Source organism: Hyperolius riggenbachi, chromosome 5, assembly GCF_040937935.1.
Source record: "Hyperolius riggenbachi isolate aHypRig1 chromosome 5, aHypRig1.pri, whole genome shotgun sequence".
Taxonomy (NCBI): Eukaryota; Metazoa; Chordata; class Amphibia; order Anura; family Hyperoliidae; genus Hyperolius; species Hyperolius riggenbachi.
The window spans coordinates 275,067,291-275,088,697 of record NC_090650.1 but is presented as its reverse complement, the minus strand read 5'-3'; the positions used below and the strand labels follow the sequence as shown (position 1 = coordinate 275,088,697).

General features: G+C 45.1%; 1 long non-coding RNA gene across 1 annotated transcript in view; it reads right to left on the bottom strand.

Annotated features, from left to right (window-relative positions):
- The window catches only part of LOC137517656 (uncharacterized), a 48,325-nt gene extending 27,119 nt beyond the window's left edge, over positions 1-21,206 (bottom strand). The window contains exons 1-2 of the long non-coding RNA XR_011020610.1: positions 20,919-21,206; positions 4,291-4,340 (exon numbers count right to left, since the gene is read on the bottom strand). This is a non-coding gene — a long non-coding RNA (uncharacterized lncRNA). The remainder of the gene's footprint in view (positions 1-4,290; positions 4,341-20,918) is intronic.
- Between the last annotated feature and the right edge of the window lie 201 nt (positions 21,207-21,407).

The window sequence follows — 21,407 nt, the reverse complement described above, 5'->3', positions numbered from 1 at the left end:
TTACCCGATCTGCCCTAATTTGGACACAGGTGATGCTCTGCCTTCCTCTTCAGGAATGTATTCATAGCCATGTTTCCAAAGTCTTCCAAAGCTCTTCAGAAACCTTTGCCTGCATTGCTACAGCCCGCCCCAGCTTGGCAGCCACCAAATAGGCCATGGCTGCCAAGCTGGGGGTGGGCTGCCACAATGCAGATGGGTGGCTAGAGCCTCAGCAAAGATCGGAGACAAAAATGCCACTGCCGCATTTCTGAGGGGGCCAGAGTGATCACCAGTATGAATGAATTACGGTGATTAAGGTGAGTAATTAAACCTGAGACCCCACCAGTCCTGTATCAGTAAGGGCTGGTGTACACCGAATGCTCTTCTGAGTGCTTTTTAAAACACTAGCGCTTTGAAAAATACACTTGGCTAATGTATTTGTATGAGATGTATCACACCAGAGTGATGTGATTTTTTCCCAAACGCAAACACATGTCCTGCAGCATTTCTGAGGTGATTCAACCTCAATGTTAAGTATAGGAAAAGTGGACAATTTATCCAAAAAACACTATAACAGATCGATTTTCCAAGAGTTTTTTTTTAACAAAAGCTGTTAACTTCCAGCTCAAATTGTACAAAAAATAAAAAATATCTTCACCAAAACACACACAAAATCGCTAGGCATAACTAGAAAATTGCTAGGCACATGCCTGGAATCGCTTAGAAAAAATAATTTCTAAAAACGCTTAGCATTTGCGATTACTCTAGCGATTTTTGGTGTGCACTGGCCCTAAAACAGAGCATGAAATTACTGGCTTTGTCTTTTATACGTCAAGTTACTAGTACTTTTTAACAAGGTGGAGTTACACTTTAACCAGTACATTATTAAAAACTGAGATGTAAACATGCAGTAAAATTATGCATACATAAATGTTTTTGTATTTTTATTCTGAATTATTCTTAGCTATTAGATTTCAACAGCAGTACTGGTAGTAGATTAAAAATATGAAAGACAAATTCTGATTATTGTACCACTTAGATGAAATATTATTTTTAAAAAATGTGTATTTGGATTGAAAAAAATAAGAAAAAAATACGCAAATTAAATTCAAATAAAGTCAGACAAAATATTGGCAGTTGTAAAAGAAATATTTTTTTTCTAGAGAGGATCTGAAATCTTTGGCAGTAAGCCAACTGGAAAATCGCTGCCAATAAGACAAAATCTTGTTATCTCACAAGATGAAAGTGTTCTTCATATAAAAGATTACAAATAACATTAAACAACAATCTCCATGGTGCCTACTTCTTAGAAACAAAATTAAGTGTTAGACAGCCTTTCCAGGATAGTAGGAAATCTGAATACATTTACAAATGACTTCTACATATTTTATTTTTAATGAATGTTTATATTTAAACTTGTCTATAATGATACAAGTAATTACACTGGAAAGCATTGATTTTTATTTTAGAAATGCTTGGCAATATTGTAAAAATGTTTTTGCATATTTAATAAAAAAAAATCTATACTGGGTTAATTCTAAAGTTGCATCTTTACTGCAGCCTCACATGGAATTCAAATCTATCTCATTGCTTGGCTTGGTGACATGATCCTTTAAAGGAAGGGTTCACGGAGTTAGTTAAAAAAAATAAAAATACTAATCCACTTACCTGGGGCTTCCTCCAGCCCGTGGCAGGCAGGATGTGCCTTCCACGCCGCTCCGGAGGCTCCCGGTCTTCTCCGGTGGCTCACCCGACCTGGCCAGGCCGGCTTCCAGGTCAGGCTCTTGTGCGCTCCAACATGCATCTCACGCGGTCGCGCTGACGTCATCGGACGTCCTCCAGGCTGTACTGCACAGGCGCAGTAGTTCTACGCCTGCGCAGTACAGTCCGTAGGACGTTCGAAGACATCAGCGCGACAGCGTGAGACGCACGTTGGAGCGCAAGGAGAAGCCCGACCAGGAAGCCGGCCTGGCCAGGTCGGGTGAGCCATCGGAGAAGACCAGGAGCCTCCGGAGCAGCGTCGAGGGCTCGTCCTGCCTGCCACGGGCTGGAGGAAGCCCCAGGTGGGTGGATTAGTATTTTTATTTTTTTAACCAACTCCATGGACCCTCCCTTTAAAGAGTAACTTTCAGACATAAAATACAAAATCAATTCTCTATTGCAGGCTGGTACATTGGTAAAAAAGGATGCTAACCAGGCAATTCAAAAGTTCAAAATCATTTGTACTTTTTTTTTTCAAATAGGTTTTCTCTCCCCATGCCCCCAGGCTCTAACTTCGTGCACAGATGGAAAAGAGAAGTGATATGGCATGCTGAATCAGCCTGGTTGGCTGAAGCCTCTGTGACTCACCTCTCTCACTCAGAGGCTGTCTCCTGTCATGCACTGCACATTGAGGAAAGATAAAGGCGGCACACACAGAATCACCTAATAATGGTTCCAGGCACTGCAGTTCCCTTCGATACTATCTGCACTACCGCCGGTCTTAGTGCAGAGAATAGATGGGATCAGCAGCGCTTGGATTTATTAGTAGGTGAGTTTGTGCCTTCTGCATGTATTCCTCTCTGCTGTGCTCAGAATCAGTGTGGGGTGGAGGGGGATGCAGGGTGGGGGGAATCTAGCTGGAGGACACAAGATGGCCCCTGCCAGGAACAGAATTCTCCTCATTTACTATATAAAGTTCTCTGAAATCTAAACCTGGACACTAGAATACATCTGTTATGTAAGTAGTGCAAGTATTTATCTACTTACATATGTGTTTTTTTGAGGGGCATATTATGGCTAATTGTTTCTCTTTAACCACTTGAAAACCATGGGCTTAAACTCCCCTAAAAAACTGGCCATTTTTCACTAAATAGGCCACTGCAGCTTTAAGGCCTCGCTGCAGGGCCGTCCAACTCAGCACACAAGTGATTCCCCCTCCCTTTTCTCCCCACCAACCGAGCTTTCTTTTGGTGGGGTCTGAACGCTCCCCCAATGTTAATTTTTTTTATAAATATCTATTTCATTATTTTATAAATAAATTTTACCTTTTTTTTACATTTTTTCCCCAGCCCTTCCTCCCTCCCCGCCAGCCAATCACTGTGATCAGCTGTCATAGGCTTCAGCCTATGACAGCCAATCACTGCAGTGTCTCCCGGGGGGCAGCCGAGTCACACGGCTGTCCCCAGTACAGCGCTGTCTTAGATCGCAGCGCTATACACTGTTATTAGATGGCAGTTTCGCCATCTAACAGTCTCCTAGTGAAGCAATAGAAAGAATCCTGCAGGGCACACCATCAAAGAAAATGAGCCGGGTGCTTGATACTGAGATATAGGCTGTGTCTCCAGTAGATCAGTGAACAAATGTATCAGCACACCGATATGGCTTAGTTCACGCTCTTTTATTGAGCCATGCGTTCCCACAAAGGTAAAAACCGACAATTGTTTCGAGGGCCACGCAGGGTCCCCCTTCTTCAAGGCGTGTGGTTACAAACACATTAGGATTTAACAGACTTTATATACCAACCTAATCCCTAATCACCCCACCCATAGTGAAATTCAGCAATGATGTCATCTCCATTGTTTAAACATCAAAACATGCCTCAATATTAATCCTATCTTGCAATCAGTATACTTATCAAAATGATGATACTGTTCAGTGCGCTCAGCGCTACTGTGCCTGCATTTTCATACCTGTCAGAAGGTTCACCGTTCACATCCTGTGATCAATATGTGGATAATTGCCCCAGCGATTTGAATGTACTTGGCGACAAACAGCCGTTGTCTAGAGCCCTGGTTGGTAGTCCCTCCGTTAGCTGCGCCGTGCAGTCACACCCCTCATTTCCTATTGGCAGAGGGGCGGAGATCTATGGAGATGCTACTCAGCGTGATCCCAACTTGCTTCCGCACGCTGTTGGGCCCCGCCCCTTGCGTCATATTTGTAGAAGAGCGCCGACCCACATATACAATGCATCCGCCCTTGCATGACGGAATATCAACTTCCGCCCATACTTAGCATGTAGAGACACAGCGTCTGCCCCTACGTGACGTATAGGTCACACCGCACAAAGACTGTGTTACTTGTTGCTAAGCAACATCTGTAAACACATACTCGCTCACTTATAGAATAAATGATACGCTCATAGCCCATATAAATTGAGCTGATGCGTATCTCTGAGTTAACGTGAACAAACAGATCGCTCTTGCAAAATTGTGTGTCCAATAAGTCATGCATGCATAGGTAACATGGACAACTCAACACGCTGGCCCTGCACATAAGTCCAAAAGCTGTTTATTATGTCGCCCCGGCACCCCCTCGCTGAGACACACTTACCCACCAGGATGTAATCTTATGAATGATGGACCAGGGAACCTCTGAGATGGCTGAAAGATAAAGCAAAAAAGGGGGTTATTATATTTACACATTTATAGGTAATAAAATATTGGCATATTCAATGTTCAACATATACGGCAAGACAAAAAATAGATAAATTAAAGAGTGTTCATGTGTACGAAGATAAATATTAACCTACTAGGAAGACAACAGTCATAAACAATGTATATCAGAGTATGTTTCTAGAATAATGTTCTATGTTGCTTCAATTAGTCCATACTATCTCTCCTTAACCACCCTGGCGTTCTATTGAGATCGCCAGGGCGGCTGCGGGAGGGTTTTTTTTTAATTTAAAAAAAACTATTTCATGCAGCCAACTGAAAGTTGGCTGCATGAAAGCCCACTAGAGGGCGCTCCGGAGGCGTTCTTCCGATCGCCTCCGGCAAGCATAAGTAACAAGGAAGGCTGCAATGAGCAGCCTTCCTTGTTTGGCTTTCCTCGTCGCCATGGCGACGAGCGGAGTGACGTCATGGACGTCAGCCGACGTCCTGACGTCAGCCGCCTCCGATCCAGCCCTTAGCGCTGGCCGGAACTATTTGTTCCGGCTGCGCAGGGCTCGGGCGGCTGGGGGGACCCTCCTTCGCCGCTGCTCGCGGCGGATCGCCGCAGAGCGGCGGCAATCAGGCAGCACACGCGGCTGGCAAAGTGCCGGCTGCGTGTGCTGCTTTTTATTTCATCAAAGGGCCTGAGCGGCACCCTCTGGCGGTAATGGACGAGCTGAGCTCATCCATACCGCTAAGGTGGTTAATGAAACAAGTTAATGGATTATTTTTGTTTAATCCTCCTGGCTGTACAGTGCCCAACTCATAAATCCAAAAGGCTTCCCTCTGTAGTAATTTAGTGGCTCTGTCTCCTCCCCTCAATGAGACCTTGACCTGTTCGATAACCTGTCCTCTGAGCTGGCATGCTCCATGCTTACATTCAAGGAAATGAACTGCGACCGGCTTGGTGTAATCTGGACTCTCACTCCTCTCATGGGCCCTCCAGGCTACATTTATGTCACTTCTATGCCATATCGGTGTGCTGATACATTTGTTCACTGATCTCCTAGTGAAGCAGGGATGCGTGCGATCCCCTGCAAACTGGCCCCCAGTACTGCACACCGATTGGCTCTAGGCGGTCCTGGGGCTACCGCCGCATTCATGCCAATTGGCGTAGAGCAGTCTTTAGGTGGTTAAAAGGACCCAGAGCAGTAAAAAGAAACGAAATTGGTACTTACCTGGGGCTTTCTCCAGCCCAAAGTAGGTCGGGAGGTCCCCCGGCATCTTCCTGGCTCCTCTCCTGGTCCCTTCGCCACATACAGCACCGGCGACACCCGGGGCCAAGTGTCGGGCTCCCACTTCCCTACTGGTGACGCTCTTCGTCATCACGCCAGCCGCTGCGTGTCATCACGGTGGCCGGCGTGACAGTACTGCGCTAGAGAAGCTGAAGCTAACACCCCCCTTTGCCTGTAGTGAGTGCTAAGCGTGTAATGCAGTCTAGTGGGGATCTGCACATCAATGCAGATAAATCATTCAGGTATAAGTTCACCCCCTTTTGCCTGTAGTGAGTGCTAGGTGTGTTGTTGGGGTCCGCACATCAATGCAGTTAAATCATTCAGGTATAAGTTTTGTTCGGAAGCGCTGCCATGTTTCCTGCTCTGCGCTAGAATTGGCCCGAACTGTTCGCCGGCGAACTTCCGTGGTTCGCGTTCGCGGAGAACCACGAACTTTTCCGGAAGTTCGATTCGCCCCCATAGTGCATCATTAGGGTCAACTTTGACCCTCTACATCACAGTCAGCAGGCACATTGTAGCCAATCAGGCTACACTCCCCCCTGGAGCCCCCCCCCTTATAAAAGGCAAGCAGCGTCAGGCTTTTCACTCACTCGTGTGCCTGCAGTAATTAGAGAAGGGAGAGCTGCAGTGCAGAGACCTATAGGGGAAGCTTAGTTAGGCTCTTGTAGGATTGTTAGCTCGCTCCTTACTGATTCTTATTGCTAAAAAAGCACCCTCAACAGCTCTTTTGAGAGCTAATCTTGTTCTTGTGATCTATTTTTTTTTTGTGGCCCACTAGCATTATATACTGCCCTGTCAGTCAGTCGCAGCTGGCCTTTGGGCCCTTGGTTGTAATTACTACTGTGCCAGGTGCAGATTTGTAATAACCATCACTGCATATAACTACCTTTTGCCCACTTCAGTGCACCCACCTACCTACGTGAGCGCACGCAGTGTCACTGTGCCTGTCCGGTACCTGTCTGTGTGTGAAAGGTGCACATTATAATACCCATCACTGCATATACCTACCTGTTGTTCACAGTGCACCCACCTACCTACGCGAGCACAAGCAGTGTCACTGTGCCTGTCCGATACCTGTCTGTGTGTGACAGGTGCACATTGTAATACCCATCACTGCATATACCTACCTGTTCTTCACTTCAGTGCACCCACCTATCTACGTGAGTGCACGGAGTGTCACTGTGCCTGTCCGGTACCTGTCTGTGTGTGAAAGGTGCACATTATAATACCCATCACTGCATATACCTACCTGTTGTTCACAGTGCACCCACCTACCTACGCGAGCACAAGCAGTGTCACTGTGCCTGTCCGATACCTGTCTGTGTGTGACAGGTGCACATTGTAATACCCATCACTGCATATACCTACCTGTTGTTCACTTTAGTGCACCCACCTACCTACGTGACCGCACGCAGTGTCACTGTTCCTGTCCGGTACCTGTCTGTGTGTGACAGGTCCACATTATAATACCCATCACTGCATATACCTACCTGTTGTTCACAGTGCACACACCTACCTATGTGAGCGCACGCAGTGTGATATTTAATACCACCAGTCACTGTACCTGTTCACGGCACGTGTGTGTGACAGCTGCACATTTAATGCCCATCACTGCATATATCTACCTGTTGTTCAGTGCACCCACCTAGCTACGTGAGTGCATGCAGTGTGATATTTATTACCACCAGTCACTGTACCTGTTTACGGTACGTGTGTGTGACAGGTGCACATTTGTAATACCCATCACTGCATTATTGTTACAACAAGATGAAGGCGCTAAGCAAGTTACACCACCTGATATGTCTGAGTTAGGCGACACTATGGACGTAACGTGTGAGGAGGAGGATGATGAAGTACCTACTGTTGGTGCAGTTTTGGAGCTGTCTGAGGCAAGCGAAGCTGGGCAGGATGATTATGATGATGACGATGATACGATGCCACGTGGGTTCCTAAGAGACGAGAAGACCAAGGGGGCAGTTCAGAGGGGGAGTCAGAGAGGAGTAGAAGGAGATGAGTTGCTGAAAGAAGCAGGGTAACTCGTGGGCTGAAACAGCTGGTGGCAGTGTCCAGCGCCATGTATCGCCACCTATGGACAGCCAGCCACCATGCCCTTCAACATCAGCTGCATAATGCCATCACCCCAGGGGGGCTCAGCGGTTTGGGAATTTTTTAATGTGTCTGCCTCAGATCAGAGCAATGCCATCTGTTCTCTCTGCCTCCAAAAATTGAGTCACGGAAAGGCCAACACCCACGTAGGGACAACTGCCTTACGAAGGCACATGCAGAAAAGGCACAAACTGCAATGGGAAGAGCACCAGAGGAAAATCAGCACACAAAAGAAAAGCCACCCTCCTTGTCCTCTTCCTCCTTCAGGTGCATCATCTTCTTCAGCCGCTTTCTCCCTTGTACCTTCACAGCCACCCTCCTCCACTCCGCCTCTGACCTTCAGCGGTTCCTGCTCCTCTGCCCACAGCAGCAGTCAGGTGTCCGTGAGGGAAATCTTTGAGCGGAAGAAGCCACCCTCTTGCCCGGCGTCTGACAGCTGGCTTGGCGGAACTGTTAGCTCGCCAGCTGTTACCATACCAGTTGGTAGACTCTGAGGCCTTCCGTAAATTTGTGGCCATTGGGACACCATAGTGGAAGATACCAGGCCACAATTTTTTCTCTAAAAAGGCAATACCCAAACTGTACCATGAAGTTGAGAGGCAAGTGGTGTCATGTCTAGCACAGCGTTGGGTCAAGGGTCCATCTGACCATGGATGCCTGGTCTGCCAAGCACAGTCAGGGCAGGTACATTACTTACACAGCCCATTGGGTCAACCTGGTGACCGCTGACAAGCAGGGAGTACGTGGCTGTGCAGCGGACCAACTTGTGACACCTCCATGGCTTACAGGCAGGCCTCCTGCCACCTCCTCTCCTCCTCCTGCTACATCTTCTTCGCTGTCGTCATCCTCCGCCTCCTTGACTAAGTGGCAGTTCAACTCTACTGGTGCTGTGAACTCCTCTCCAGCTACACAGCCCCAGCTCCCCATGGCCTATGCTGCATGCCAGGTACGACAGTGTCACGCCATCCAAGACATGTCTTGCCTCAAAGCGGAGAGTCACACTGGACCAGCTCTCCTGGCTGTTCTTAACAAACAGGTGGATCAGTGGCTGACCGCGCACCAGCTGCAATCGGCAACATGGTGTGTGACAACGGCAGCAATCTCATTTCCGCTTTGAATTTGGGAAAGCTGACACATGTACCCTGCATGGCACATGTGCTGAATCTAGTCATTCAAAGATTTGTGTCAAAGTACCCAGGCTTAGAGGACGTCCTGAAGCAGGCCACGAAGGTGTGTGGGCATTTCAGGAGGTCTTACACGGCCATGGCACACTTTGCTGATATTCAGCGGAGAAAAAAGTTGCCGGTGAGACGCCTGATTTGCGATAGCCCGGCTTGCTGCAATTCGACCCTCCTTATGTTCTCTCACCTGCTAGAACAGGAGAAAGCCGTCACCCAGTACCTCTACATCTGCAGTAGAAGGACATAGTCTGGGGAGATGGGGATGTTCTGGCCCAACAACTGGACACTCATGCGAAATGCATGCAGGCTCATGCGGCCGTTTGAGGAGGGGACCAACCTAGTGAGTAGCAGTGAAGGCACCATCAGCGACTTGATCCCGTACGCTTACTTCCTGAAGCGTGCCGTGCGTAGAGTGGTGGATCAAGCTGTGGAGGAGCGTGAACAGGAACAGTTACAGGAGGAAGCGTTGTGGGATCAATTCTCATCAGAACCAGATGTTTCCTCAACACCTGCGGCAGCGCAGAGGGGGAGGAGGAGGAGGAGGAGGAGGAAGAGTCGTGTGGGGAGAAGGAGTCAGACTCGGATGATGAAGAAGGTGTTTCTTTGGGAGAGGAGGAGGAGGCTGCATCAGAAGAACAACCGCAGCAGGCGGCGCAGAGGGCTTGTGCTGCTCAATGTTCCTGTGGTATTGTTCGTGGATGGGGGGAGGAGGAGGATTTACCTGACGTCACTGAGGAAGAGCAAGAGGAGATGGATAGTACGTCTGCATCCAACTTTGTGCAGATGGCATCTTTCATGCTGTCCAGCCTGTTGAGGGACCCCCATATAAAAAAAACTCAAGGGGAATGAGCTGTACTGGGTGGCCACGCTACTAGACCCTCGGTATAGGCACAAAGTGGCGGAGATATTTCCAAATCACCAGAAGGCAGAAAGGATGCAGCACTTGCAGAACAAGCTGGCAACTATGCTTTACAATGTGTTTAAGGGTGATGTCACAGCACAACGCAACAAAGGTACCACTGCCAGTAATCCTTCTCCCATGTCCACGCAGGCAAGGACAGGATACTCCAGCGATCTCATGGTGATGTCGGACATGTGGACATTTTTTTGTTTAACGCCTCACCTTAGCCCTTCCAGATCCACCCTCCACCAATGCCTGGACTGGCAGGTAGCCGACTACCTGGCTTTAAGTGTGGATGTAGACACTGTGAGCAGCGATGAACCCTTGGACTACTGGGTGCGCAGGCTTGACCTGTGGCCAGAGCTGTCACAATTTGCCATCCAACTTCTGTCTTGCCCTGCTTCAAGCATCCTGTCAGAAAGGAACTTCAGCTCAGCTGGGGGCATTGTCACTGAGAAGAGAAGTCGCCTAAGTCAAAAAAGTGTTCAGTACCTCACCTTTATCAAAAATGAATGAGGCATGAATCCCGAAGGGCTACTGCCCGCCCGAAGACTAAGTCAGTCCCCACATACAGCATCTCTGCCTGCATGCTGTGTGACTGCCTGCCCCAAGACTAAGTCGCTCCCCACACAGCATCTCTGCCCGCAGGCCGCTTGACTACCTTCTCCGCCACCACCTACAGGGTCCAGGACACCAGTCGGATTCCTGAATTTTTTAGGCTGCTGCTAGCAGGGCAAGGTAATGATCACGAAGGGGAATTGGCACATATACATACGTTTTGTTTTGTTGTTGCAGCTGCAGTGCAGCCAGAAAAATTAGGCAGGCATGTACACATACCAGAAAAATTAGTATAGCGGCTGCTAGCAGCAGCCGCTATACTAATTTTTCTGGTATGTGTACATGCCTGCCTAATTTTTCTGGCTGCACTGCAGCTGCAACAACAAAACAAAACGTATGTATATGTGCCAATTCCCCTTCGTGATCATTACCTTGCCGTGGTGAAGGGGCTTGCGTATCACAATGAAGCAATGACCGCCGGCTATATGCGTGTCTCGGGTGGTGGCACAAAGATAATAAGGTTGTTGCTTCATTGTGGACAGACCAAATTTGATCAGCTGGACAGTCACTGTTGTACTATCATTGAGCTACCCCAGCCCGGCGACCATATGGGCTTGAAAACCGCCACGGCCTGCACTCTCACCACGGTGCGCACCAGTCCAGCATGGCCGTCACTACACAAACAGCTGTTTGCGGTGCGTTACACAGCTAGTTTGGTGTGTCAGTGTGAAACAGTACTCTAATTACACTCCCTGATTGATGTATACACATGCAATATATTTTAAAGCGCTCTAGGCCTGCAATTTAGCATTCAATGTGATTTCTACCCTTAAAACGCTGCTTTGCATCAAATCCAGATTTTTCCCCGGGACTTTTGGCATCTATCCCACTCATACATGCAAAAACTCAGATGTTAGACCCTTTGAAACATCTTTTTCATCACTTTTGTGGCCAGCATAAGTGTTTCTAGTTTTCAAAGGTCGCCTCCCCATTGAAGTCTTTCACGGAAAAAACCGAAGTTCGCGTTCGTTGTCGGCGAACTGAAAATCAGAGGTTCGGGCCATCTCTATACTGCGCATGCGCGCCAGTTCTGTATGCAGCGGAGGGACCGGGAGAGGAGCCAGGAGGATGCTGGGGGACCTCCCGACCTACGGTGGGCTGGAGAAAGCCCCAAGTAAGTACCAATTTCATTTCTTTCTGCTGCTCAGGGTTCCTTTAAACATCATGCGACCCATACTAGCAAATTGTTGACTAGCAGCATGACTAACATGCAGCTATGCATCTGAACATAAATAAATGTCAGCTTTAATAAATACTGTATATTCCTGGGTATAAGACTACTTTTTAACCCTTGAAAATCTTCTGAAAAGTTGGGGGTCGTCTTATACGCCGGGTGTCATTGATGCCGGGTGTTACGCCCTATCCTGTTACCGCCTCTCAGATCTCCCTGCTGAGCGCAATCTATTCTTCCATACCGCTCTGATAAACAGGTAGACAAGGAGAGCTGACCAGTCTACTTAAGGAGAGTTGACCAATGCAACAAGTTAATTGACTATATACTGTTATATACTGGGTAACACATACAGTACAGCACCAGTATCTGTTCATACACAGCACCAGTACACAATTCTTTTATTTTAATTTTAATTTGGTGTGCGTTGGAAGAGGGGTAGTCTTATACTCTATATTTTAACTGGAAAAGTTGGGGGTCGTCTTATACGCCCAGTCGTCTTATACGCCGGAATATACGGTAGCTCCCAACTTTCTACGTTTTTTAGCTTTAGATAAAAAAATTAAGTAAGTTTGTAGTAAAGGGCTATGGATGTTATTATCTTAATTCCATTTAAAATAATGCTATTTGTCACCCTGTTGTATTGTTCCACTATCCCTAATTCTTTATAATTACATGATCCAGAACCAGTATGTAGATCAGGCGTTCAACTTGCTGCATGTTTGTCTGAAGCATGTGGACCAGACACTACTACAGGCAAAAGATCAGCATCTTACTTAGCAAAGGAACTTTAAAAAAGAAGGAAAAAAGCATCCTCCATATTCCTCTCACTACAGTATTCCCACTAGCATTATGAATGGAATGTGCAGCATTTACTATTGATGATGTGAGGAGTTTTATATCACTTCTTTTTCTAGTATTTTAAAGCAAAGCCAGTGCACTAGCTTATCACTGAAACAGGTTTTCCAAATATCTTTGAATGAGAAATTTAAGCATCAGGGCACAGCAGTGAAATAGTTTGAGATCCGAAGATTCTTCAAAGAGTAAAACGTAAAAAAATTAGCAGTGTATTTGACTTAAAGAGAAATTGTGACCAAGAATTGAACTTCATCCCAATCAGTAGCTGATATTTACATGAGAAATCTATTCCTTTTCACAAAAGGTTCATCAGGGGCCTCTGTATGGCTGATATTGTGGTGAAACCCCTCCCACGGGGAACTGTAAGGACCATGGTCCTGTCAGTTTCCTGTCTGAACCTTGTTGCATTGTGGGAAATAGCTGTTTACAGCTGTTTCCAACTGCCAAAAAAGCAAGCAGCAGCTACTTCCACTGACATCACCTGCTAGCAGTAAAAATGTCACCATGTGGTAAATGTCAAAATGTAAATCAGGGAGAGAAAATATTTTACAATGGGCAAACACTGACTGAATCATTTATACATAATTATTATAAAAATGAAGCACTTTTTAATTACATTATTTTCACTGGAGTTCCTATTTAAGTCTTTTCAAATTAACTTAATATAAGGCTCGGAAAAATAATTAAATACACCTATATTACTTGTGCTTGATTTGAAAATACTGCCTTATGTACTGCAATATTTACATTGGAAGAATTAACTGTGAGTAGATTGTACTTCATGCTCAAGCTAGGTACACACACTAGATGACACCCAGCCAAAAATGCTATTAAGAGTTATCACAGTCAAGATTTGTGTGTACAGGAGATACCCCATTGATGCCTGAAGATCCAATAGAACAGATATTTATCGACAATAACACTTACATAGTTATATAGTTATTTGGATTGAAAAGAGACGTACGTCCATCGAGTTCAACCAGAAAACAAAGTACAACACCAGCCTGCTCCCTCACATATCCCTGTTGATCCAGATGAAGGCGAAAAACCCTTACAAGGCATGGTCCGATTAGCCCAAAAAGGAAAAAAAATTCTTCCCGACTCCAGATGGCAATGAGATAAAATCCCTGGATCAACACCACTGGGCATTACCTAGTAATTATAGCCATGGATGTCTTTCAACGCAAGGAAAGAATCTTACAGTAAAATGTCATATAGTTGGGGCTTTTGATAGCCTCCTTTGATGTCTATTTTGTTTTTAATAATGTCCCTTATTATCTCATCGTCTTCTTCTCTGATTTCTTCTTTAGACCTCTTATTTCTCCCCTTCTCCTTTGCATGGTTCAGTAAACCTTGTTGCTTTGCAATTTCAGTGGCCTGGGTTTGATACTTTGGCATTGTTGCTAAGTATTTACAGTATTGGCTTCATTATAGCTGCTTCTCCGGCTGTAACACCGAAAAATTGAGATGACAACCACTGTAACCAGGATAACGATCCTCACATCCACCTTAGGTGCCAATCTCCTACTGTAATAATGGTAGTAGTGTCTGTAGTATTCCTCGGGGTGATCCATCATGTAATCATAATCCTTTCGAGTTTCTTCGTCCTTTAGAGTTTTGTAGGCAGTGGCTACCAGAAGGAAATTGGTATGTGTGGTCTTCCAAAGGTCTTTTGGAATTTTTTCCCCTTGTTGCTACTGTTCTCTTACACATGCCTAGAAAATTTGGTGGTTCTAACAAATATAGCGGCTTTGCTATTAACCTTTTAAGTTGGTCCATTGACATTGTCAAAATTACTGTAGGTTTAACAAAAATTCTTGATACCATCAAAAATGTTCACGAATCTGCCAGATGCATTCTCGCTTATCCCTATTTACATGTGCACTGAGCACATGGCCCTGCATTACACTTCAGAAAGAGGCTGATCACAGTGTCTCTCTTGATGGGTGCTTTGAAACTTGAAAACACATGCAAAAACACTCGTTCTAATGAAAAGGTAATAAAACTCACATTTGTGGAATCAAAATCAAAATCAGTTCTTCCATATTCTGAGCCTATTTCAGTTTATTTATTTGCTTCACTCTCTCTAAGTAAATCTGTGAATGGCATTTTTTACTCCTATTTGTCTTTCCAGAAATGGTATCACTTACTCTGGTTGCAAAACAATTTAAACTTATGAAGAAGTGGAACTCTTTATGTGCACTTTTAGTTATAAATGTAATTTATAGAATACCCAGTTAATGCCTAGGATTGTACAGGGAGGGCAAATGGAACCTAAAAGCCTCTTGCTAAAAAAATCTGAAAAACACTGGTGGAGGTGCCTTAGATATATAAGGTGCAATTGATATAACTTATAATTAGGAGGGAAAATGGGCTTGATTCATTAAGCGTATCGCTCTGAAACAGCACAGACTAAATCTTATTGTGCACATAAATGAAATGAACGCAACTTAATTCTACCGTGTGCATGCGACGTGCACTGCTGGCAGTGCTCTTGTTGCCAGTAGCGCGTGTAGCATGCATGTGCTAGAATAAGTCATGCTAATTTCATTAACGCGCTCAAGGAGATTTAACTCGTGCTGTTTCAGCGTGATATGCTTAATGAATTAACCTCAATGTGCCTTACCTCTTAGGAAGAACCAAATTCAGTCGAGCACACAAGCAAAATGCATTTCACGGTACTGGCCTGTTTTTTCAGTTCAATAAAGTGCCTCACATACAATGTAAACAAGTTTCAGTGCCTCTAAGATGTGCTGCTCTTCTGCTTGGTAATATAAATAGAATTCTGGTATGCACATTATCTCCAAATTACAGCAATTCCATTGTACAGTATATACATAATTATTCATACCCCTGGCAAATGTTGAATTACATTTACTTTTATTCAACCAGCAAGTCACTTTTTAATGGGAAATTACATAGGTATCTCCCAAAAGATAATAAGATGATGTACAAGAGGAATTATTCGATGGGTATGATTGCTTACTTCATCAATTTTGTTTTCTCTTCAGATTTGCTTTAAGCTAAATAAAAAAACACTATGGGCCTCAGTCTGATCCAATTCACTTTTTCTCCTATGTCTTCTCCTAGGTGATATTTTCACATTCTATCATAAAAACGCCTTTCAAGCCACCAGCAAGCAAGGAAATACGCAGAATAATTTTGACAGTATTTTTTGTACCTACTTTTTGATACTTTTTAAATTATAATTGCAGAGTGCTGAAAAGTTATTTTAACCAGTTCAGCCTATCTGGACGAGCATGTTCGTCCAGATAGGCTGTGGTGCTGCAGCGGCACCGCGCGCACTCCTGCACGCACTCTTGCGCACGCTCCTGCCGCCTGCCGTTAGCCCCCCAATCAGTGAATGGGAATATAGTTCCCATTCACCGATCTAAGTCCCCCGCAGAAAAAGCGACGATCTCTTATCAGAGACCGCCGTCTTTCTGCAAAAAAAAATCCTGTCCCCTTTCTAGTTCCTGGATGCGAGATCATTCCCATCCAGGACTTTTTTGTCTAGAGGATAATAATAGGCCCTAACTAGTGTTGGGCGAACATCTAGATGTTCGGGTTCGGGCCGAACAGGCCGAACATGGCCGCGATGTTCGGGTGTTCGAGCCGAACTCCGAACATAATGGAAGTCAATGGGGACCCGAACTTTTGTGCTTTGTAAAGCCTCCTTACATGCTACATACCCCAAATTTACAGGGTATGTGCACCTTGGGAGTGGGTACAAGAGGGAAAAAAATTAGCAAAAAGAGCTTATAGTTTTTGAGAAAATCGATTTTAAAGTTTCAAAGGGAAAACTGTCTTTTAAATGCGGGAAATGTCTGTTTTCTTTGCACAGGTAACATGCTTTTTGTCGGCATGCAGTCATAAATGTAATACATATAAGAGGTTCCAGGAAAAGGGACCGGTAACGCTAACCCAGCAGCAGCACACGTGATGGAACAAGAGGAGGGTGGCGCAGGAGGAGAAGGCCACGCTTTGAGACACAACAACCCAGGCCTTGCATGAGGACAAGAAGCGTGCGGATAGCAATTTGCGTTTTGTCGCCATGCAGTCATAAATTTAATACAGATGAGAGGTTCAATAAACAGGGACCGGAAACGCTAACCCATCACAGATGTTCATTGTTCATGTTACTTGGTTGGGGTCCGGGAGTGTTGCGTAGTCGTTTCCAATCCAGGATTGATTCATTTTAATTTGAGTCAGACGGTCTGCATTTTCTGTGGAGAGGCGGATACGCCGATCTGTGACGATGCCTCCGGCAGCACTAAAACAGCGTTCCGACATAACGCTGGCTGCCGGGCAAGCCAGCACCTCTATTGCGTACATTGCCAGTTTGTTCCAGGTGTCTAGCTTCGATACCCAATAGTTGAAGGGTGCAGATGGATTGTTCAACACAGCTATGCCATCTGACATGTAGTCCTTGACCATCTTCTCCAGGCGATCGGTGTTGGAGGTGGATCTGCACGCTTGCTGTTCTGTGTGCTGCTGCATGGGTGTCAGAAAATTTTCCCACTCCAAGGACACTGCCGATACCATTCCCTTTTGGGCACTAGCTGTGGCTTGTGTTGTTTGCTGCCCTCCTGGTCGTCCTGGGTTTGCGGAAGTCAGTCTGTCGGCGTACAACTGGCTAGAGGAGGGGGAGGATGTCAATCTCCTCTTTAAAGTCTCCACAAGGGCCTGCTGGTATTCTTCCATTTTGACCTGTCGGACTCTTTCTTCAAGCAGTTTTGGAACATTGTGTTTGTACCGTGGATCCAGAAGGGTATAAACCCAGTAATTGGTGTTGTCCAGAATGCGCACAATGCCTGGGTCGCGTTCAATGCAGTCCTAGGCCGAAGAGGTCATAGCCTAGGGTCACAAAAACCTGTTTATTTGGGCTATTTCAATGGTAGTGATGGTGACGTACATAAATCTCAGCCATGGCCGTTAGCAACGTCTGAATTTCACGAAATGTCTCATGCAGGTAGAAGACATATTGTTAGACTTGGATTCCAAAGATGGGGTCCCTACATCTCTGCAAACCAGAGTTACAGGGGTCCAAAATTGGTAAAATCCCCCATAGACTTTCATTGCCTCCCTATTTCACTTTCCAAAATCTCACATCTTTTCAAAGGGCAATGGCTCAGCAGTACCAAATTTTCTAGCATTGTAGGGACCCTTAGGGGGAACATGACTGGTGAGTTTCGGGCCCCTAGGCCAAAGAGGTCATAGCCTAGGGTCACAAAAACCTGTTTATTTGGGCTATTTCAATGGTAGTGATGGTGACGTACATAAATCTCAGCTATGGCCGTTAGCAACGTCTGAATTTCACGAAATGTCTCATGCAGGTTGAAGACACATTGTTAGACTTGGATTCCAAAGATGGGGTCCCTACATCTCTGCAAACTAGAGTTACAGGGGTCCAAAATTGGTAAAATCCCCCATAGACTTTCATTGCCTCCCTATTTCACTTTCCAAAATCTCACATCTTTTCAAAGGGCAATGGCTCAGCAGTACCAAATTTTCTAGCATTGTAGGGACTCTTAGGGGGAACATGACTGGTGAGTTTCGGGCCCTTAGGCCAAAGAGGTCATAGCCTAGGGTCACAAAAACCTGTTTATTTGGGCTATTTCAATGGTAGTGATGGTGACGTACATAAATCTCAGCTATGGCCGTTAGCAACGTCTGCATTTCACGAAATGTCTCATGCAGGTAGAAGACATATTGTTAGACTTGGATTCCAAAGATGGGGTCCCTACATCTCTGCAAACTAGAGTTACAGGGGTCCAAAATTGGTAAAATCCCCCATAGACTTTCATTGCCTCCCTATTTCACTTTCCAAAATCTCACATCTTTTCAAAGGGCAATGGCTCAGCAGTACCAAATTTTCTAGCATTGTAGGGACCCTTAGGGGGAACATGACTGGTAAGTTTTGGGCCCCTAGGCCAAAGAGGTCATAGCCTAGGGTCACAAAAACCTGTTTATTTGGGCTATTTCAATGGTAGTGATGGTGACGTACATAAATCTCAGCTATGGCCATTAGCAACGTCTGAATTTCACGAAATGTCTCATGCAGGTAGAAGACATATTGTTAGACTTGGATTCCAAAGATGGGGTCCCTACATCTCTGCAAACCAGAGTTACAGGGGTCCAAAATTGGTAAAATCCCCCATAGGCTTTCATTGGGCCTACTATTTACCGTTCCAAAATCTCACACCATTTCAAAGGGCAATGGCTCAGCAGTGGCAAAACTCACCAGTCATGATCCCCCTAAGGGTCCCTACAATGCTAGAAAATTTGGTACTGCTGAGCCATTGCCCTTTGAAAAGATGTGAGATTTTGGAAAGTGAAATAGGGAGGCAATGAAAGTCTATGGGGGATTTTTTACAGGAGGGCAGCAAACAACACAAGCCGCAGCTAGTGCCCAAAAGGTATCGGCAGTGTCCTTGGAGTGGGAAAATTTTCTGACACCCATGCAGCAGCACACAGAACAGCAAGCGTGCAGATCCACCTCCAACACCGATCGCCTGGAGAAGATGGTCAAGGACTACATGTCAGATGGCATAGCTGTGTTGAACAATCCATCTGCACCCTTCAACTATTGGGTATTGAAGCTAGACACCTGGCACAAACTGGCAATGTACGCAATAGAGGTGCTGGCTTGCCCGGCAGCCAGCGTTATGTCGGAACGCTGTTTCAGTGCTGCCGGAGGCATTGTCACAGATCGGCGTATCCGCCTCTCCACAGAAAATGCAGACCGTCTGACTCAAATTAAAATGAATCAATCCTGGATTGGAAACGACTACGCAACACTCCCGGACCCCAACCAAGTAACATGAACAATGAACATCTGTGATGGGTTAGCGTTTCCGGTCCCTGTTTATTGAACCTCTCATCTGTATTACATTTATGACTGCATGGCGACAAAACACAAATTGCTATCCGCACGCTTCTTGTCCTCATGCAAGGCCTGGGTTGTTGTGTCTCAAAGCGTGGCCTTCTCCTCCTGCGCCACCCTCCTCCTGTTCCATCACGTGTGCTGCTGCTGGGTTAGCGTTACCGGTCCCTTTTCCTGGAACCTCTTATATGTATTACATTTATGACTGCATGCCGACAAAAAGCATGTTACCTGTGCAAAGAAAACAGACATTTCCCGCATTTAAAAGACAGTTTTCCCTTTGAAACTTTAAAATCGATTTTCTCAAAAACTATAAGCTCTTTTTGCTATTTTTTTTTCCTCTTGTACCCACTCCCAAGGTGCATATACCCTGTAAATTTGGGGTATGTAGCATATAAGGAGGCTTTACAAAGCACGAAAGTTCGGGTCCCCATTGACTTCCATTATGTTCGGAGTTCGGCTCGAACACACGAACATCGCGGCCATGTTCGGCCCAAACCCGAACATCTAGATGTTCGCCCAACACTACACGTGACCCGTTTGGCCAATCACAGCGCTAGCCGAACGTTCGGGTAACGTTCGGCCATGCGCTCTTAGTTCGGCCATATGGCCGAACAGTTTGGCCGAACACCATCAGGTGTTCGGCCGAACCCGAACATCACCCGAACAGGGTGATGTTCTGCAGAACCCGAACAGTGGCGAACACTGTTCGCCCAACACTAGCCCTAACTGGTGCAGTTGCATGGGCCCTAGAGTACATGGGACCCCTGTGCGGCTGCACGGCCTGCACGGGCCTATGTCCGCCTCTGACTCAATGCGCAAATTAAGACAGTTGGGCCCATATACAATTCACTTTTTCACCTGAATTTTCTCATAGGAGATAATTTTTCATCTTCAATTTAAAATAACTTTTTAGCACTTTGCAATGGAAAAAGTACCAAAAAGTAGGTCAAAAATTAATGCAAAAGTTATTTTGAGTATTTGTTTGCTTGCTGGTGGCTTAAAAGACATATTTTATTTTAGGTTGTAAAAATATCACCTTGGAAAAAACTCAGGTGAAAAGGGGATTTGGATTTGGCCCCTAATGTCACAAATGATGTAATACAGGACTTCATACCATACAATTATTCTTAGTATAGTTCTCATGAATTCAACGTGAGTCACTGTATTGTACACACTACCTCTTTAAATGCACAACTCTTTTTATATTGAGAAATAAATATACTTATTATGCCACGTGTTCCCAGTTCAGGCCTTGTGTAAACACAGCTACAGAAATGAACAGGATTCAATGGAGAATAGAAACGATTGCAAATAAAAGTTATCTATTCATTAAATGCATGCAGCTGGGAGATAATTTAATATAAAGTAATTGCTCAAGGATGGGACTTAGAGAAAAGGCTTTCATTCTGTCAGCCTACACTAAATCCAACAAAGGAGGAATGTCCACACCAGCAAGACAACTACAGATGAATCACGTAAATAACGTATTAAATCAATCTTGTGTCAGTACATATTTTCCCACAGACTTACAGTTTGCTAAATTAAATACATCTAATTACTCGCCTTACTTTTTTTCCCCAGCTTCAGATAATTTCAGATTTCAGCCATCTGCAGTCTTTTGATGCCTAAACAAAAATGCGTTTACCCAAATCTATTTTTATGATTTTTTTTTGTTATTGGAAAGTCGTGCATGATTAATGGAGTCTAAACTTGGCAGGAAGGCTTATGTCAAGATATTTTACAGCGAACAACCAATAGCAAGGAGTGGCTTATGGTGGAAACAAAACTGTCTTTGTTTTTGTATGGGAGGCCATTATTCATTCCAGCGGAGTTATCACAAGATAGTAATACACTTCTGTTTTACTTTTGCATGTCATGCCCATTAGAACAGACAGAAGACAGAAAGTACAGAAATGACACTGTTTGAAGCGCTCTCAGAAGTGATACCACAGACTTCTACTGTTTTGTGCAAAGAAGCACCATATGTTGTATAGACTGAATAAACTAGCTTCTAAATGTAAAGGACACGATGACTCTAGTTCTAAAATATATGTTTA